The 19575-nt window shown below is 35.5% G+C and overlaps 1 non-coding gene across 1 annotated transcript; it reads right to left on the reverse strand.

Moving 5' to 3' along the window:
- Positions 1-824: 824 nt before the first annotated feature.
- LOC116270175 lies at positions 825-927 on the reverse strand. The gene has a single exon (XR_004178101.1). It is a non-coding gene; the product is annotated as a small nucleolar RNA U13 (small nucleolar RNA).
- Between the last annotated feature and the right edge of the window lie 18648 nt (positions 928-19575).

Genomic DNA, 19575 nt, shown 5'->3' on the forward strand with positions numbered 1-19575 from the left:
AACATTTCAATAACAATGACCACGGCAAGAATCATGCTATTTCTCCTGTTATTGTAATTGTGAACTACAATTGTGAGTTGTATAAATGGCAAAGTAAAAATGTGGAAAAAAGCACAAGACTTCTCACTGACATCAAAGCATATGAGACACAATTCAAAGAAAATTATTTCTTTCACTGCATCTCATTCAATGCATGCAGATATCATGATATATATTTCCATAATTGAGAGAATAAATTTTAAACATAAAAGATGAAGATTTACATGTTAGAGTGAAAAATTAGTTTCTTATTTCAACTCATTGTTCAGAAAAGAAATTTTTTCAATTTATTTAATCTTAAAAGGTGAGAAAGGCCTCATGCCCAGTGTGCACTCAGGAAAAAATGAAACAAAATAAAAGAATAGAAAATAGGATGTAACAAGAAACTTTTTTTCTTTTGACTCCTTTCATGTCAAAGGGGCCAGAAAGCTAGGAAGTTATTGTTTGAAAATATATTTTGTAGTAGGAAATATCTTAGCTTGTTATAAAGTGTAAGTCTTATATTAGTAAGAGTTCTATAACAATTGGATGGCAAATCCTCTTGATAATGAGATTCTCACTTTCTATTTCTATACAAACAATTCTGGGATCATCTCTAAATGTATTTGTCTCTGAGAATGTTTTTGAAGACAAAAAGTATGAGACAAATATATGAGCAGAAAATAAAAAACAATGTAAACTTTAGTTGATTCATTAATTTCCATTTTTTACATGATTTGAGATGACCAGGTCTACTTCTATATTACTAGACAAGTGTATTTCCTCTAGTACTTTTTTTCTTTTTACATCAGAAGGATAATATGCCGATGTCATAAAATGTTTGAGGGAGACACATCTCACACACCAATGTGAAAACCTAATCATCACACTTATGAACTACCAAAGGATCCTCTTCCAGTTCTTTAATCATGGTTATTTATACATCTTTTTCATTAATTTAGAAGTGACCATCACATTGTAAATTTAAATATCAATGGAGTGAGGAAAGAAAGAACAGGTTAACTTTAAATAAGACAGAAAAGAAATACCAAGAACCTAACCATGTCTGTCCTGACTCCTGCCTGCTCACATCTGCATAGGCAACTATCACAGGTCCATTGTCTGGGCACATGCTTGCCTCACCCAACATGAAGCAACCTAAACCCCAACTGCCCTAAGTAATTTTCTTGGAATTTCTCCATTTCACTTAGGTTATGTTGATAACTTGACCCTGAGGATTTTTTTCTCACTCTTCTTATGTAGACTAAGGGTCTGTGTTTGTCTGGGAGGGAAGGGAATTGTTAGGACAATGTTTTGAAGTGGTACAACTGTTTCAAATGCTTCTTTAACAATGTCCAGGAAAACTGATTATTTATGATATCTCTCTTTTTCTGTAGTTCTAGAATCTAGACAGAAATTTCTTTTTTTTTTTTTTTTTTTTTTTTTTTTTTTTTTTTTTGAGACGGAGTCTCGCTCTGACTCCCAGGCTGGAGTGCAGTGGCCGGATCTCAGCTCACTGCAAGCTCCGCCTCCCGGGTCCACACCATTCTCCTGCCTCAGCCTCCCGAGTAGCTGGGACTACAGGCGCCCGCCACCTCGCCCGGCTAGTTTTTTTTGTATTTTTTAGTAGAGACGGGGTTTCACCGTGTTCACCAGGATGGTCTCGATCTCCTGACCTCGTGATCCACCCGTCTCGGCCTTCCAAAGTGCTGGGATTACAGGCTTGAGCCATCGCGCCCGGCAGAAATTTCTTGATAATAGAAAGAGTCCTCAATATTATGTTTTATATAACAAGCACATATCCACGAAAATCAAATGTTACTAATTTCATACTAAAGACGAGAAACAAAAATACTCAAATTCTTCTTGTATGCAATTATAGATTCTTAGTAGAATACTCTGTGTCATGAATATTCTAGAAAATATAGCAAATATCTCATTTGTCAATGAAAGGATATAGAAAGCATTTTTTTTTTTTTTAGTTTATTTACAATTCTATTCCCCAAAATAACAGTCAAATAACACTCACCAGATTTTTGTTAACTTCTGCGTTATCGATTGAATGTTTGTTTCCCTGCAAAACTCATATGTTGAATTCTTACCCCAAGTTTTATGGTGTTGAAAGATAGAACCTTACATAGGTAAATTTAGGTCATGAGGGTGGGGTCTTCATGAATGGGATTAGTGCCTTTATAAAAGAGACCCCAGAAAGCTTTCTCACTCTCTTTCCACCCTGTGAGAATACAATGAAAGGACAGCAGTCTGTAAACTGAAAGAGGGTTCTCAACAGAACCTGACTATGCCAGCATCATGATCTTTGGCTTCTAGCCTCCAGAACTATGAGAAATCAATTAATATTGTTTATAAGCTACTCATTCTATAGTAATTTGCTATAGCATACCAAACTAAGACACTTTGCAAGCAATTTTTGTACTTTCTATTTGCTTCCATTCTCTATTTATATTACACATGTGCATACTTTTGTTCCCAATTAAATTTAATACATTGTTTTGTAATTATTGTTGCAGTTTCTTCTCAATTAATAAAGTGCAATACACTCCATATTTTTAACAGTATAAATAAAAAGTAGCTCTGTGTTCTAATAAATAATATTTTAAAATATTCAAAATAATATTTACCTATTTAAAATTAGATTCTTAATATTTGACACTAAACTATATAATCATGTTAAACAAATATATTTTCAATTGAAAAAAGTTAAAAAATAAATATGAAAACTATAATATTTATATTTCTAAATAGGTAACAGAAAATTGAAACTAAGGCACAATATAATATGCACCTGAAAACATAAAGACATGCTTGCAATACTTTCAGTAAGTTTTTGTATTCAATCCTGACTTTAAAACAAAGCACCAACAGATATGTTTTCATTGCTATTCTTGATTTTGTGAACTTGTTTACTTTGGGGAGGATTCTTTCAGCAGCTGGTAATGTACTCCTCTTGAGAAATGCTCTAGATCGGTTGCCTTAGGAAGTACTTAGTTTTATTGAATAATATGTCAGTGCCAGATATCTCTTATAAGAAACTTGATTTCTCTGGGAAATGTGTTCATTTGTGTGGCTTTTAGATAAATCAGTTTGGAAAATGGTCAGGAGGCATTTCAGCTCTTTTTCATTGCTTTTGTAAAAAGTAATATGGGCACTGTCACAATTTTACTGGGAACTCTAGATGAATTAGAGTTGTGAAGGTTACTGAAAACACACTCTAAGTTCCTTAAAAACTATAGGAAGAAACACTGAAAACCAGTAAAATATTCAGCAAAATATCAAATAATGAGACAGTTTCTAAAATAAACTAATGCTAACAGGAGAGTGACTAGAACTAAAATGCAGGTTTTGAGTACCAATAAAGCATTTCAATAATCTAGAAAACACACTTATCTAATATCCATTCTCAGCTACATCCTCCCCAACAAAGTCAGGAACAAATACCCCAGCCCATCTCTCTGGGAGTAAAATGAGGGGACAGGTGATTTTATAAACACTTAACAGAACACTTGAAATCTACCTCAAATTGAAACTATAGACAACATAGACTCAATGAAATGGGATTAGTATCAGGTTAAAAAGAATCATACAATTAATCATAAAAATAATAATAAATAATTATGCATAGAATATTGAGAATATTAGTGATATATAAATTCCAGCTTTGCCAAAGTAAATTGTTAGAAGACAGAAAGGGGCAAATTGTAATAATATAGAAGAATCATCTAGAAAAATTTATCTATAGATAATAAGCATTCCTAAGTAGAGAACAGAAAGAAACCTCACAGTAGCTAAAAGCAGTAGTAGAGACACTGGAAAAAAATAAAGTAAAACAGGATCAAATTTCACTGAATGAAGTTTATAATTCAGATGTAAAATATCATAATCTCTTTAATTCCAGGCTAGCAATGTTTCTGCCAACACAACATTTTCAAAAACCTTATTGGTAGCCTGTGCAATTCATGGGGGTCCAAACCATCAGACAAGAGGCTTCTCCAAAGATCTTTTTTGGATAATTCATCTTTATTCTTGGCTGCTGCTGAGATAGTTGATCGAATCCATGAGTCACACACATAATCTTTTTACCAAAAGTTGTCTAGCTAGACCCTTGGCATTCTTTTAACCACATGCTTGCTCATCTTGGCTATCTAGAGAAGTTGAGAATTTTCCAAATTATCAAGTTTTAGTTCTTTTTTTATTAAAATGACCTTTCTCTGTTTCTTTTCTTTTCTTTCTTTCTTTTCTTTCTCTTTCTTGCTTGCTTCTTTCTTCTCTCCTTCTTTCTTTTTCTTTCTCTCTCTCTCTCTTTTTTTTTTTTTTTCATTTTACTATAAGGAGGAAATAAGGTCATACCTTCCATAATTTGTGGAAAATCTCCCCAGCTCAATACTCTTGTTTATTACTGACAGGATCTACTTTTCATCCAATGGTAGAACACAGTTGAGGCAAGTTTCCTGCCACTTCATGATAAGGATCTCCTTCCTTTCATCATCCAATTCTGTGTGCCTCATTTCCATGTGAGCTTTCACCAGAAGCACATGTAACATTCATGTTTCTTAGCAATTCCTTATTCGTGACAATACATGTATTTTTATAATAATGGAAGCATTCTGTACAGTTATTATTTGAGCTCTCATCACAATTGCCTTTAACAATCTATATTTATACCGATAATCTCAGAAATCTAGCTATTTTCTATTTTGTGTCTCAGAAATACTTAGCTTCTGTTCATTACATAATTCCAAAGCCATTTCTAAATTTTTATTATTTGTTAAAGCATCTCCCCACTTCCTGGTACCAAAATTGGCATCAGTCAGGGTTTTCTAAGGAAACAGAATATATATAAATATGTACAATTTATTTCAAAGAATTCACCTATGTAATTTTGGGAGTTGGCAAGTCTCAAATCTGAAAGGCATGCTGGTAGACTGGTAATTTGCAGGCAAAAGCTAATATTGTAGTCTTTTTTCCTTAAACTTTCAGTTTCAGGGGTATATGTGCAGCTTTGTTATACAGGTAAATTGCAAGTCACAGTGGTTTAGTGTACAGGTTATTTTGTCACCCAGGTAATAAGCATAGTATATAGAAGGTAGTTTTTCAATCCTCACCTTCCTCCACTCTCCATCCTCTAGTAGGTCCCCCTGTCTTTTATTCCCTTGTGTGTGTTGATGTATATTCAATATTTTAGCTCCCACTTATAAGTGAGAACATGCTATATTTGGTATTCTGTTCCTGATATATTTTCCTTAGGATAATGGCCTCCAGCTCTATCGCTCTATCAATGTTGCTGCAGATGGCATGGTCTCATTATTTTCATGTCTGTGTAGTATTCCATGGTGTATATGTACACATTTTCTTTATCCAATCTGCCATCAATGGGTATCTAGGTTGATTCCATGTCTTTGCTGTTGTGAATAGTTCTGCAGTAAACATACATGTGCATATATCTTTATGGTAAAATGATTTATATTCCTTTCAGTATATACTCAATAATGGGATTGTTTAGTCAAATGGTAGTTCTCTTTAGCACCACACTGCTTTCCACAATGGCTGAACTAATTTACATTCTCACCAGAAGTGTATAAGTGTTTCCTTTTCTTCAAAAATTTGCCAGCATCATTTATTTTTTTACTTTTTAATAATAGCCATTCTTATTAGCAGTGTTGCAGTCTTGAGGCAGTATTTCCTTTTCAAAGTTGTGATAAACTTCAGTTTTGCTCTAAGGCGTTTCAAGTGATTAAAAAACTCCTACCAACAGTATGAAGGTACTCTCCTTTACTTTTAAGGTCAACTGATTATAAATGTTTACCACATCTATGGAATACCTTCACAGCAACACCAGGATCCATGTGTGATCAAATTACTGGGTAGTATACACTGGCCAAGTTGATACATAAAACTGTCATATTTGCCTTATAGACTTTCTAAAATTTAGTTTCTTGAAAGTTGTAATAAGGAATCTCAGATTAGACTTTGGAAAGCCTCTTGAAGCTAGAAAGACAAGCCAAGAATTTACCACAAGATAATACATGTAGTTGCTATAAATGTGGGAAAATTCCTTTCTTTCTGAAGTTCCCAAAATATTACAAGGTTACTAGACCTACAAGAATTATTTTCCTAATGCACCCCTAAGACTTGATAGACTATAAGCCAGGTACCAGGGAGTTTATCCCAAGAGAGTTTTGTAAGCATTGCCTCCATAAAATTGGCCTTAGTTCCTTAGAAGTGTGTTGTAATATTAAAATAAATGAACATCATTCTCAAATATGATATTTCAGGCAAGGCCTTGGCTGTAAAACCAAAGTTATCAAGTATGTCTTTGCATTAAGGTGGATAGATTTGAATTAAACCTATGCAAATAAGTATATTTCCCCAACAACAAGAATATTCAATAAGAACTTCTAAATTCTGGAGGGCTCAGGTAGGAGAAAAGATTGTCATTATTACATATTTTGTCTTCAGGTTACAATAGCGTACTCTACTAAATTATTACAAGTTACATTTACTTATAAAAAAAGATGAAATGTTTGATAACATACTCAGAAAACAGTATCTTAAAACAGCAGCAATATTACAAACAATTCCCACAATCATCTTTTATCAGTTAATTCAGTCCTATGTAATTAATTTTTGTTCCAACTGATCTTGAGTTAACATTCTGATGAATTAATTTTCTTCTCTACTAGAAATGTAAAAATCTTGATTTAGTTCACTAGTATAGTCTCAAAATTGCTTAAATAATACCATCACAGGCCTGTACCCCCCAAAATACTTGCTATAGTGCTTTTCTACAGGGCTCTGAGAACGTTCTTGTCTGTTGCAGATAAAGCACTCTCACATGTAACTGATGCAAGAGCTTTTAGGGAAGCATCATAATGAAATAAAAGACTTGATTGCAAAAATCATGAAATGGCTGTAGTTAATTAAATTGATAATTTTTTTTTTTTTTTTTTTTTGGTATGGAGTCTCGCTCTGTCGCCCCGGCTGGAGTGCACTGGCCTGATCTGGGCTCACTCTGCCTCCAAGGTTCAAGCAATTCTCCTTCGTCAGCTCCCTGAGTAGCTGGGGCTAGAGGCAGGCACCACCACATCCAGCTAATTTTTGTATTTTCAGTAAAGACAAGATTTCACCATGTTGGCCAGGCTGGTGTCAAACTCCGTATCTCAAGTGATCTGCCCGCCTCGGCCTCCCAAACTGCTGAGATAACAGGCATGATCCACTGTGCCCAGCCCAAAATTGGTAATTTTCAACAGCAAAATATGCGGTGAGAGCTTATTATGAGAAAAACATAACTGATAACAAAGTTTTAGATTAAATATCTATAATTAATAATGTATTCCATTTTCAAAGAAGAGTAGATATAAGCAGCTTATAAAATAGACATAATTTACAGGAAAAAACTGCATATAATAACCCTGCTATAATATCTCATGAATATATTAGGCATATTTTTAGAATATACTAGGAAAGTATCAGTGTTATATAGCAAAGAGATTCAGCAAGTCTGGAAAAGGCCTAAACATCTGTATAATAATAAAACTCCGTAGGTTAGGAGTGTGACTCCTTCATTGAAAACTACTGGCCAAGAAGATGCTAGATTCACATTAAAGAAGTAAAGGTGTAAAAATAATTGCAATTATGACTGATACACTATCTGTGTTGTCTAAGCAGATAGAATCATATCACAAACAACAAAGGCACTGATAAATTTTCAGGAATTTTCATGTGCCATAACATTTTCTAAAATATTTACATAAATATGTTTTTACCTGTACTAATATACCCACGGGAAGGCTGATTATCTCTTTTTATTTCACAACCCTTGCTATATAACTTATGAATAGTAACATATCAAGTAAGCTGGGTTACTTCTTGCACATTTCTTTTCGTTTGTTTTTTTTTTTTTTTTTTTTTTGAGACGGAGTCCCGCTCTGTCACCAGACTGGAGTGCAGTGGCGGATGTCAGCTCACTGCAAGCTCCATGCCGGGTTTCGCTATTCTCCCTGCCTCCAGCCTCCGAGTAGCTGGGACTGCTGAGGCAGCCAAAGCCATACACCTGCTGACAGTTTTTGTATTTTTAGTGAGAAGGTTTTCACCCGTGTTAGCCAGGATGGTCTCGATCTCCTGACACACCATTGATCCAGCCCGTCGGCCTCCCAAAGTGCTGGGATTACAGGCTTGAGCCACCGTTTTTTTGAGAGGAGTCGTTCTGTTGCCCAGGCTGGAGTGCAGTGGCACAATCTGCGACTCATGGCAGCTCTGCACTCCCAGGTTCCATCATTCCTGCATCAGCCTCCCAAGTAGCTGGGACTACAGGTGCGCCACCACACCTGGCTAATTTTTTGTATTTTTTTTTACTAGAGGCGAGTTTCACTGTGTTAGCAAAGGATGGTCTTGATCTCCTGACCTGCGTGATCCACCCACCTCAGCCTCCTAAAGTGCTGGGATTCAGGATTGAGTCACTGTGTCAGGAGAACCTGCTCGATGTTTAATGTGGGTTCTTTTCTATTTCCTAAGTGTCACCGGCTGGGTTGAGAAATAAAAGGGAAAGGCACGAGAGAAATTTAAAACTGGGTGTCAGGAAGACATCACACATGCGGCCAGGATCCATGATGTTCCTGAGCCTTAAAACCAGATTTTCAAAAGGGGAGGGAGTGCGAATAGGGTGTGGAGTGCGAGATCACATACTTCACAAGGTAATAAAATATACAAAGCAAATGGAGTAGGCTGAGATTACAGGACCACCTGATGAGGAGAAATTAAAATTGCTAATGAAGTTTCCGGCTCGCATTGTTGTGATAACTGCGTATCGAAAACAGGGTTTGAGAGCAGATAACCTGTCTGACACAATTTATTAGGTGGGAATTTTCCTCATCCTAATAAACCTGGGAAGCTATGGAGACCGGGCTTATTTCATCCTTCAACCGACCAAGACAGGATGCCTTAAAAGGGGCAGATCATAAGCCTACCTTCAGAGATTGCATTCTCTTTCTCCAGGTGTTCCTTGCTGAGAAAAAGAATTCAGCGATATTTCTCTATTTGCTTATGAAAGAGGAGAAATACTGGCTCTGTTCGTCCAGGCTCACTGGCTGACCAGTTCAAGTTACCTCTCTTGTTCCCTGGCGGCAGTTCAAGTTACCTCTCTTGTTCCCTGAACATAGCTGTTATCCCTGTTCTTTTTAAGGCCCAGATTTCATATTGTTCAAACACATGCTCTACAAGCAATTTGTGCAGTTGATACAATCACAGGGTCCTGAGGGCAGCATTCATCCTCTCAGTTTACAAAGAGATGATGGGATTAAGAGATTAAAGTAGAAGAACAGGCATATAGAAATCACAAGGATATTCACTGGGGAAGTGATGTCCATAAAATCTTCAGTTTATGTTCAGAGACTGCAGTAAATACAGGCATAAGAAATTATAAAAGTATTAGTGGGGAACTAATAAATGTCCACGAAATGTTGCAATTTATGTTCTTTACCTTTGACTTCGGCGTTATGGATTCAGTGTCCTGACTTCCGCGTATCTCTCCCTTTCTTTTTTATATAAATGTGCCATGGTGATGAAGCCTTTGTTTGTTCTCTCGTTTTGGCCTTAGGATTCTTCGTCTGGCACACTGGCTAAACCGATTAAACAGAGAAACATAATTCCAAAATTTACTAGTAGAGCTGATAGCAGTCAAGTTGTGGGGGTTCAATCCATAAAGATTTTCTGCCACCTGATCCTACTTCTCAGCTCAGGCACAATGGATAAGTGAGCTTGAGAGGCTTCAAAATTTGTTTCTTTAATTAAGTTATGTCCAATGATAAATTATCTTCCCTATCCAGGAGTGTCCTTTGACCATTTCCCATGAATGGTCAGTCTTGTTATAGAATGCGAGTGATACAGAAATCAGAGGTATTCAGTCTCACTACATTTGCATCACGATGTTCAAGATCACTACCGATCTCAAGCCAAATAACAGACTGTCTTAAATCATTAATTTTGATTAGCCAATTTTTGATCAATGCCTTGTTGAGAATGCCACATTGATTGAAGTTGGCTTGCCAATTACTAACAAAATGAGCTGTTTGAATAGATTGATGTAGCATGCATTCCAGCGGTGGTGGCCAGTGCAGTGATTGTAGTGGGCCCATGATCTGGCGATTAAAGTGAAAATCTCTTAGATCTTTTTAGAATTGGCTGTAGCACTTCATTAATTAAATATTATTAGAGGGAGAGGATGGCTGGAAACCATCATTCTGAGCAAACTATCACAAGGACAGAAAACCAAACACCATGTTCTCACTCATAGGTGGGAATTGAACAATGAGAACTCTTGGACACAGAGTGGGGAACATCACACACTGGGGCCTGTATGAAGGTGGGGTTGGAGAGGATATTATTGGAGAAATATCTCATGTAAATGATGGTTAATGGGTGCAGCATACATATGTAACAAACCTGCATGTTGTGCACATGTTACTAGAACTTAAAGTATAATTTAAAAAATGTAAAATATGAGAGTTACTATGATTATGAAAAACTTTGGCTCTTTCTAAAGTAAAAAATATAATGTGTAGTTTTCTTAAATAATCATGGACATAATAAAGCCAACATAAAACAAGGAAAATTATTTTGGTAGAAGCAGAAACTGCTATCAGGCAGACTGCACAGAGTTTAAAAATAACTTTTTTTGAGACAAGAGTCTCGCTCTGTCCCAAGTGGGAGTGCAATGGTTCAATCTCAGCTCACTGCAGCCTCCAACTCCTGGGTTCAAAGGATTCTCCCACCTCAGCCTCCCAAGTAGCTGGGATTACAGGTGCGTGTCATCATCACCAGGCTAATTAAAAAATTGTAGGCAAAGGGGTTTCACCGTGGTGGCCAGGCATTTTGAACTCCTGACCTCAGGTGGAAACACCATGGACTCCCAAAGTGCTGGAATTACAGGCGTGAGGCACTAAGCCCCAACCAAAAGCAAAACTAAAATAAAAATACTTTTTACAGTCACTTATTGAGAGCACAATTATACAAAACTGAGGAATGAGGCACATCCCCATATATCTCCCAGCACCACCAAGGCCCTTTAAACACATTCCTCCATATTTCTTTCAAACTGAAAAACATCACCTGGGAGATCTCCGATAAGGAATACTAAATGTATAATGTTAACCAATTGTCATGCTGTAACGAGAGAGAAGTACCTTGTTCCCTGTAACTTTACATATCCTGTTTGCTCCGGGCTATAAAAGCAAGCACTACGCGCATTGTTGAGGCCCTCTTGTATGCTGTGGAATGGAGCCAAGTTCGAACTTGTAGTAAGATCCTTGCCGCTTGGCTTTGACTCCTGGACTCTGGTGGTCTTCTTTGGGGAACAACTTGGTCTGGGCATAACAAACATTTGCCATTTAATGAACCAGAAAACCAAATCCTACCTTTTTTGTTAGTTTGGTATCTCATACTGAAGCTTTTTTTTGAAAATCTTATAGTAAGCCCATCAGACCTTAGTCTTCCTTGAAGGCAAATTCACTTTCCCTGAAACTTTACAGCTTTTTATACATCCTTGCATTTCTCTTGCAGTGAAACTTCTCAAAGTGGACAAAATTAACACATTTGTTAACAAATTCAAATGTATAAAGTTTCTAATTTGCATATGAAAACAAGAAAAAAGTACACCTTAAAATTATGCTTAGTAGTTCATATTTCAGCATTATTTTACTTAGAAATAGCACAGGTATCTAATTAAGATCCACACATTAACTCAATATAGTAACAGTCCAAGATTTTAAAAACCTAATGGTCTTAGAATTTGATAACATGCAAATTGTAATTATTGTGGAAGCAACTCAAGTGTTCATGGACAAATGAATGGATAAATAAAATGTAGTACATACATACAATGGAATTTTATTTAGCTTTTAAGAGGAAGAAAATTCTTATACCTGCTATACAACATGAGGGAACCTTGAGGACACTGTGTTAAGATACATAAGCCAGTCACAAAAGGACAAATACTGAATGATTACACTGATTCGAGGACCTTAGAGTAGTCAAAGTCATAGAACTAAAAAGTAGAATGGTACTTAGAATAGGCTGGGAAGAAAAGTGAATGAAGAGTTACTATTTAAGGAAGATACAGTTTTAGTTTCTCAAGATGGAAAGATCTCTTGAGATGGATGGTAGGGATGGTTGTATAACAATGTGAATGTATTTAATGCTGCTGAACTGTAAAAATGATTAAGATGCTAAATTTTCTATTGTGTGTATTTTGCCACTATTAAAAATGATTATAACTATTATAAAAATAATATAAATGCTTGATTCAATTTGTTTAAACACAAATGTATATTTCTCATATTGTAGCAGCCTCATTGTCTGAGGTAATACCTGGAGTTTTTTGTCTCACAACCAAGAAAATCGAATAGCGTGGACACAAAAAGTGAGGTTCGAACAAAAGTTTAACAAGCAAAAGAGGAAAGATCTTCACAGTGGAGAGGGGGTCTGAAAGATTGTTGCCAGCTATGAAACTGAGTCTGAGGGTTTTTATGAACTGGAAGGAGATGAGTGTGCTGATTGGTCTGTGTAGGCCATCTTGGAGAAACTACCACTTAGAAAGAGGTATGATAGTGTAAAGAACAAATTAGAGGCAGAGGTGAAGGCTTGGCCCAAGACCTTGGCGTGAGACCAATCAGGGGTTGAAGTGATGATTTATCCTAAGTAAATGAAGACTCAACCTGCAGCCAATCACAGAAAGGTAGGCGTATATAATGTAGGTGAAAAGTAAGAGACTAAGGTGTGACAAGGAGGGAGAAATGTGTCTAAACCAGGAGTGGAATGTGTTCATCTGGGTTCACACAGTAGGTGTTTCCATTCAAGGACACAGAATATTTCTTCTCTAGGGCCTGCAGTTTGATTTTCAGCCTGTTCTTTGTTTGAAGGAGTTTTACCAAGGACCCATCTTAACCGTCTGCCTGACCAGTTTCTTACTTTCTCTTCTCTCAATACTCTTAAACATTTTGTAGTAATAATGATAATTTATTCAGTTAGAAACCAGGTTGAGTTTAGGCAGAACATACAAAAGCAGGAAAAAAGATCTATGTGGATGTCATACTTAATACTGATAAATCAAATACATAACTATTCTTATTAAATCAAAATTATTCTGTTGTCCTGTTTGCCAAAAATTATCTAAATTATGCTGACTTAACTTCTTAAAATGTTTCTGAGTTAGTTTCTATTCTAGTACATTGAGGTTTTGGATTTTTTCCCACATTGAAAGTATTCAATTTCTTAGTTTGCTAATTTTCTTGAAATTTCAGGAATATTCAATTGATACATTAGCTCAAAGCCAATTACAATAGGCCTCCCTTAAGAGATTTTATTATCTAATTTGGTAATAATATCCAGAGGTAGCAAGATATAACATACATATAATGAAAGGTAAAAGCCCTTTTGATTCACAAACATTTAAACAAGCAAAAAAATTAAAAAAAGAAAGCTTACAGTTTCAAATTTAAAATTACAGTTATGGTTCAAGTATAAACACAGAAATACAGAACTTCCCAGTCTAGATATTCACTCCTCAGAGGGTATAATATTCCTCATTGTTTTGAGACACAAATAAACATAAAAGCTAACAAATACGTACTCTGTCCTCTTTTACTCAAAAGACAAGGCCTCAATTATTCATTAATCTGTTAACAGAAATTACCACATAATCAGACCATATAACAAAAGATGCTCGCCCCAGAAGTTATGTGATTACTCATAAAGGATCAAAATTAATTCCTTACTGTGCTATTGACGTACATGAGTACTAATCTGCGATGAGAAGGAATGAAGAGCTAACACATGGTACAAGACTGGTGTACCCTAAAAACATTACACTAGATGACAGAAGCTCATCACAAAAGACTACATTTTTTATTACATTTATGTAAAATGTTCAGAATACAGAAATACATAGACACAGAAAGTAGATTAGTGTTTGTCTAGGGCTGGGGATGGAGAGAAACGGGGAGTGACTACTAAAAGGTACAATATTTATTTTTGGGGTGGCATAAAAGTTTGAAAATTCTATTATGATTTGACTATAATTTATAATTAAAGGATATAATTAGATGTTTGCATAACACTGTATATTACATAATTTTGAGATGTATACTTTAAATATGTAAATTTCATAATCTGCAAATTATATCTCAATAAAACTAAAAGCAAATTGCACATAAACTATACTACCCAGTCTCTGTCCTGTTAGTTTCTTTTAGGTACTCATCAAATTTTATGTATTTTGTTTGATATCTGTCTCCTACTGCTAGAATAAGCTTCACAGCAGAAATTTTTATGTGTTTATTATTTACTGCTTTATCCTCATTGCCTAGAAGACTGTATGGCATATTGAAGGGTATAATAAATGTATTAAATGAATGACCCAGTTTTAAAAATTAAAAGAAATGAAAATAATAGTATAAAAACACCCAAAACCACCACCAAAACCAAACACCCAAGAGTGAAAAGCCAGATTAAAATATACCCATCAAATCCAAGTGTAGAAAAATAAGCCATAATTTTATTGTAAAGTAGAAATTGTAGATAAAAGTATCTAAATGGAAATGATTCATGATATAATATGTGTAATGCAACATAACAATATTTACTACAAATACTAAATAAAAAAGTCTCAAAATTAAATTTAAAAAATCAATAAAAAATGAAATAGGCTGGACACAGTCACTCATACCTGAAATCCAGCACTTTGGAGGCCAGTGCAGGAGGAATGCTGGATCCTAGGAGTTCAAGACCAGCCTGGTCAACAGAGTGAGATTCTGTCTCTACAAAAAGTTTTAAAAAAATTATCCAGGCATGGTGGCATGTGTCCATAGTCCCAGCTACTTGGGAGGCTGACACAGGACAATTACTTGAGCCTAGAAGGTCGAGACTGCAGTGAATCGTGATCACACCACTGCACTCCCGCCTGGTGACAGAGTGAGACACTGTCTAAAAAAAGAAAAATGAAATAAAATATATAGATGTGTTATTAGATGCAAACATAGTAAGTTCAATTATCTGGCTATATCAATCAGAGAGAATAACAATGCAATATTTATTTAAATCATACTATTAATGTGATAAAATTAACTCATTTTAAAGTTAATTAAATTAAAATAACAAATAATAGTCTTTAAAAATTATTTTCTCAAAGTATGTAATCTTTATAGCCTTTGAAACTTCAAAAATAATAATAAAATCTCCCCTCCCATTTATTTCATACAAAGTATTTGCCAGACACAGAGGTAAATTTCACACAATGTCTTTTAATCATTATAGCAAGTATGAGAATACCAGTTTCACTATTTTATGGAAACTTTGGCAAAGCTCTGAGATAGTCAGAGGTAGAGACAGAAGAGCACCTTGTCTATTCAACTCCAATGTCTGTACTATCCACCACAGTTGTTTGTTCTTTAGGATCAAAAAAGCAAAGTTGTCAGTGCAATAAAATAATTAATGAACATAGGAAACTTAAAAGTGGTCTACTATAAGACAGTTTTCTCACCTGAAATTACAGAGTTCAGTACACTCCAAAACCTTAAAAATCCAATGTCCAAAGCTTACTCAAAAATACATGTGGCTATTAATGTTCTCTTTAATAAGAAAAAAAGAGATTTATTTTACTAAAAATGTAACAGAAAAATAAGTAATCAGCAGTTTAAAAGAAAATGGTATGTTAAGGAAAACATTAGAAGAAGAAAAATAGGTTGATTATTGTAAATGTCTAAACTATTTGACAAATCACTAACATGTTTCATAAAGAAAAGCACAAAATAGTAATTTAAAAAGAGAACTCATTAAATACACATAATACTGACAATATATGAAAGGTTATTATATGTACTTATTTAAAAACACATTTGTTCTACATGAAAAAATAAAGATTATAATATAGATAATCTAGGGTTCTTAAATGGGGTGGCGCCCATTTCAACCTGTAAGAATATAAAATAAAAATGTTAGAAAGCATCTTATGACAATTATCACTTTCACTTTTGACAACATTTCTACTACATAAGGTTCATATTTTTAAATATGCTGTGTAGATTTTCATTTTTAGGCAATTTCCACATATATAACATGAGAAACATTTGTAGGAGAGGACAAACCAATTTTAATCCAGCTCTCAAGTGAATGATGTACATTACATAAAAAGCCTATAATAGATGGTTTTAAAATTTATTTGTCTTTTCTATCTATAACGTTTAGGATGAAAATTGGAATGTTTTAATATTAAAGACTATACCTTTGCTGGTGTAGACGTGTGCACTAAAAGAAAGGCCTACCCTTCCGATTTCCATCACATGATACAACTTTTTTGGGAATGGTCAAGCAACAGAGGGCAGGACTGGTATGATGTGGATGGGTAAATTTGTTGTATGGATTGGTGACTGCTAGCAGCATCAGTTTTGTTTTAGTTCTCAGGTTTAAGAATAAAACAGCCCCTAGCAACACAATTTGTAAGAAGGAGAAATGAAAACATCAAATACAAAGTTCATTTAATCTAAACTTGAAACACAACGGAGGAGCTTCCACATCAGCCTTACAAAGCTGGTTATGTCAAATAATAAAAAAAGAAGTCGAGTAGATGGCTGCTTAGTCATTATCCTTTTAGTGTTTGCCTCAGAGAAGCCAGTTATGATGCCAGAGGAGGTGATAATTGCATCTAATAATTATTAGAGACTAGCTTCTGTGCTAATATTTATGAAAGAAAAGATCAGGTTTTGAAGAATCAGAGAGTGTTCAGTTAAAAACAAATGTCACATACTTACTTCGCTGAATAAATTCAAAAAATCTTTCTAACAAACGTTCCACAACTTATAGAATCAAGGAATTTTGCTCTTGGAAGAAAGCATGCAATAATCAAGCTTATGCTGGTTTTCTTGCATATAATAATAATGAGGATGCCAGGCTTAAGTGTGCTTTTGTCACAGATCTATGAATCACTATAAACTTAAGTAAACATACGTGTTGGAGATTGGTGCCATGAGATTATACTGGGAATTAATAGGTCTTGTTATACCCACATATTTTAGATGATAATGAAGCCCTATACAATCCTCACCCCAAAATCTTATCTCAGTGAAAAGATCTAATTATTGTGGGTGATTTTAATTACATCACTATTCATTACAAATCAAAATTTAGACTGGGCATAGTGGCTCACACCTGTATTCCCAGCATTTCAGGAGGCCGAGGTGGGAAGATCACTTGAGATCAGGAGTTCTAGACCAGCCTAGCCAACATGGTGAAACCCCATCTCTACTAAAAATACAAAAATTAGCTAGGTTTGGTGGCATGCACCTGTAATCCCAGCTACTCAGGAGGCTAAGGCATGTGAATCGCTTGAACCTGGGAGGTGGAGGTTGCAGCAAGCTGAGATTGTGCCACTGCACTTCAGCCTGGGCGACAGAGAGAGACTTTGTCTAAAAAAAAAAAAAAAAAAAAAAAAACAAAATTTCTAATCTTTTCTTTTCAGGTAAATAAAGCACGTGGTAATTGACTTTGGGAGTTTACACATTTGTATTATAACAAGATACCATGGAGAAAACACTGGACTCTGAGCTGGAAGATACTGAGATAGAAGATATTGTTCTAGTATTGTGATGTATGGCTATAGCAAAATAGCTTCTGTGTTACTACCTAGCAGAACAATTCCCTAGCACTTTCATTTGATTCAATATTAAGAATAAAAGCCTGTAATAGGCCGGGCGCGGTGGCTCAAGCCTGTAATCCCAGCACTTTGGGAGGCCGAGACGGGCGGATCACGAGGTCAGGAGATCGAGACCATCCTGGCTAACACGGTGAAACCCCGTCTCTACTAAAAAAAATACAAAAAAAAAACTAGCCGGGCGAGGCGGCGGGCGCCTGTAGTCCCAGCTACTCGGGAGGCTGAGGCAGGAGAATGGCGTGAACCCGGGAGGCGGAGCTTGCAGTGAGCTGAGATCCGGCTACTGCACTCCAGCCTGGGTGACACAGAGCAAGACTCCGTCTCAAAAAAAAAAAAAAAAAAAAAAAAAAGCCTGTAATAGTGAACCTTCATAACCATATTTGTGATTAACATCCAGATCTCCAGAATTTCTGGCCAGCTAGTTTTGCAGGCTTACTTTGGTTGTTATTCATCTCAAAATAACATTACTTCTCCATTAATATGGTAGTATTTCCTTTTTGCACCCATCATTTTAATTATCTACTAGTACATAACTACCACAGAATTTGTGGTTTGAAACAATGACTGGGCTTAGTTAAGCAAGTCTGCTGTTTTGCTTGGGATCTCTTAACTGGTTGTCTTCAGGTGGCTTCTAGAGCTGAAGTCATCTGGAGCATAGGGTATAATGCTCTAATGCCTGTGCCTCAATCTGTTTTATTATTTTTCTGTGTAGACAAAGGGCCTATCAATCTCTATGTAACCTGTTCATATGGTCTCTGTATAGAATCTCTTTAGCAGGGTAGCAAGATTTCTTATAAGGCCAATGAAGTATACTAAAGTGATCATCTCAGGAAGAAGAAGCTGCCAATCCCCACAAAGTCCAGTCTAGAAACTGGGTCATTGTCCCTTCTCACACAAGGGTTACAGTATTGACCCAGATTCAATATGGCAAGGGCCACATAAGGGCATGAATACTGAAAGATATGGTTCATGGTACGGACATAATTGGAGGCTGTTACACTTACTTTAGAGTTAATATGAGATTTTACTGTACTCTTTATTAAATATCTTAAAGTGTTGTATGGCAACACCGAGATATTTGCATACTGTATAATAGGAAAGGAAACGGTTCTGCAAGAAAAAGCTTAACACCTAGTTAGTGATTCTTCCTCTAGCCTTAGGAACAGCTGAGGAGTTATTTTTTTTAATTGTCTGAAGTTAGTACTTCAGATTTTATTTATAGAAGCATACCATAATCCAAGAGTCATCAGAATTCAGTATAGATAACTACATACTAGAACAAGCTATAAATCCTGTAAATTCACATCAAAGCTATTTATTCAGTAATAAGTAATCAGTATTGAGAAAATTCCATTGAACCAAAAAATGCAGCTAGTTCTGTACAATTGAGGGTGGTTTATAAACAGAAAGGTATGAAAGATGATGGGAACACTGGGACTTTCCTGAACCAAACTCAGTCTCATTTCTTACAACCACATATGTACAAAGTAAACAGTTATTGGGACACTGAGGAACTGTCTAGAGTTATGAAACGATAACTATGCTGTTCCTTTGCTACTGCGTTTTTGTATTTTGTCAATCCTGTATTCATTTTCAAACCTAGTTGCACTGGTTCCGGATGAAGCCTATTATATCTTGTAGCTTTGCTGTCAGTGTCACACCAAGAACACCGTTGTTGAGTGAGTAGAGTGTGTATGCAAAATTTCAACTCTTTTCTTCCTTTTCTCTGTTTCATTCTCTTAGTATTGGACATGAGGTAGGTAACTAATTCATTAGGTGAGATATTTTTCCTTGAGATAGATACGATTGATAGACTGAGCATCACAAAATCCTTTTGGATGATG

This window comes from Papio anubis, chromosome 13 (assembly GCF_008728515.1).
Source record: "Papio anubis isolate 15944 chromosome 13, Panubis1.0, whole genome shotgun sequence".
Taxonomy (NCBI): domain Eukaryota; kingdom Metazoa; phylum Chordata; class Mammalia; order Primates; family Cercopithecidae; genus Papio; species Papio anubis.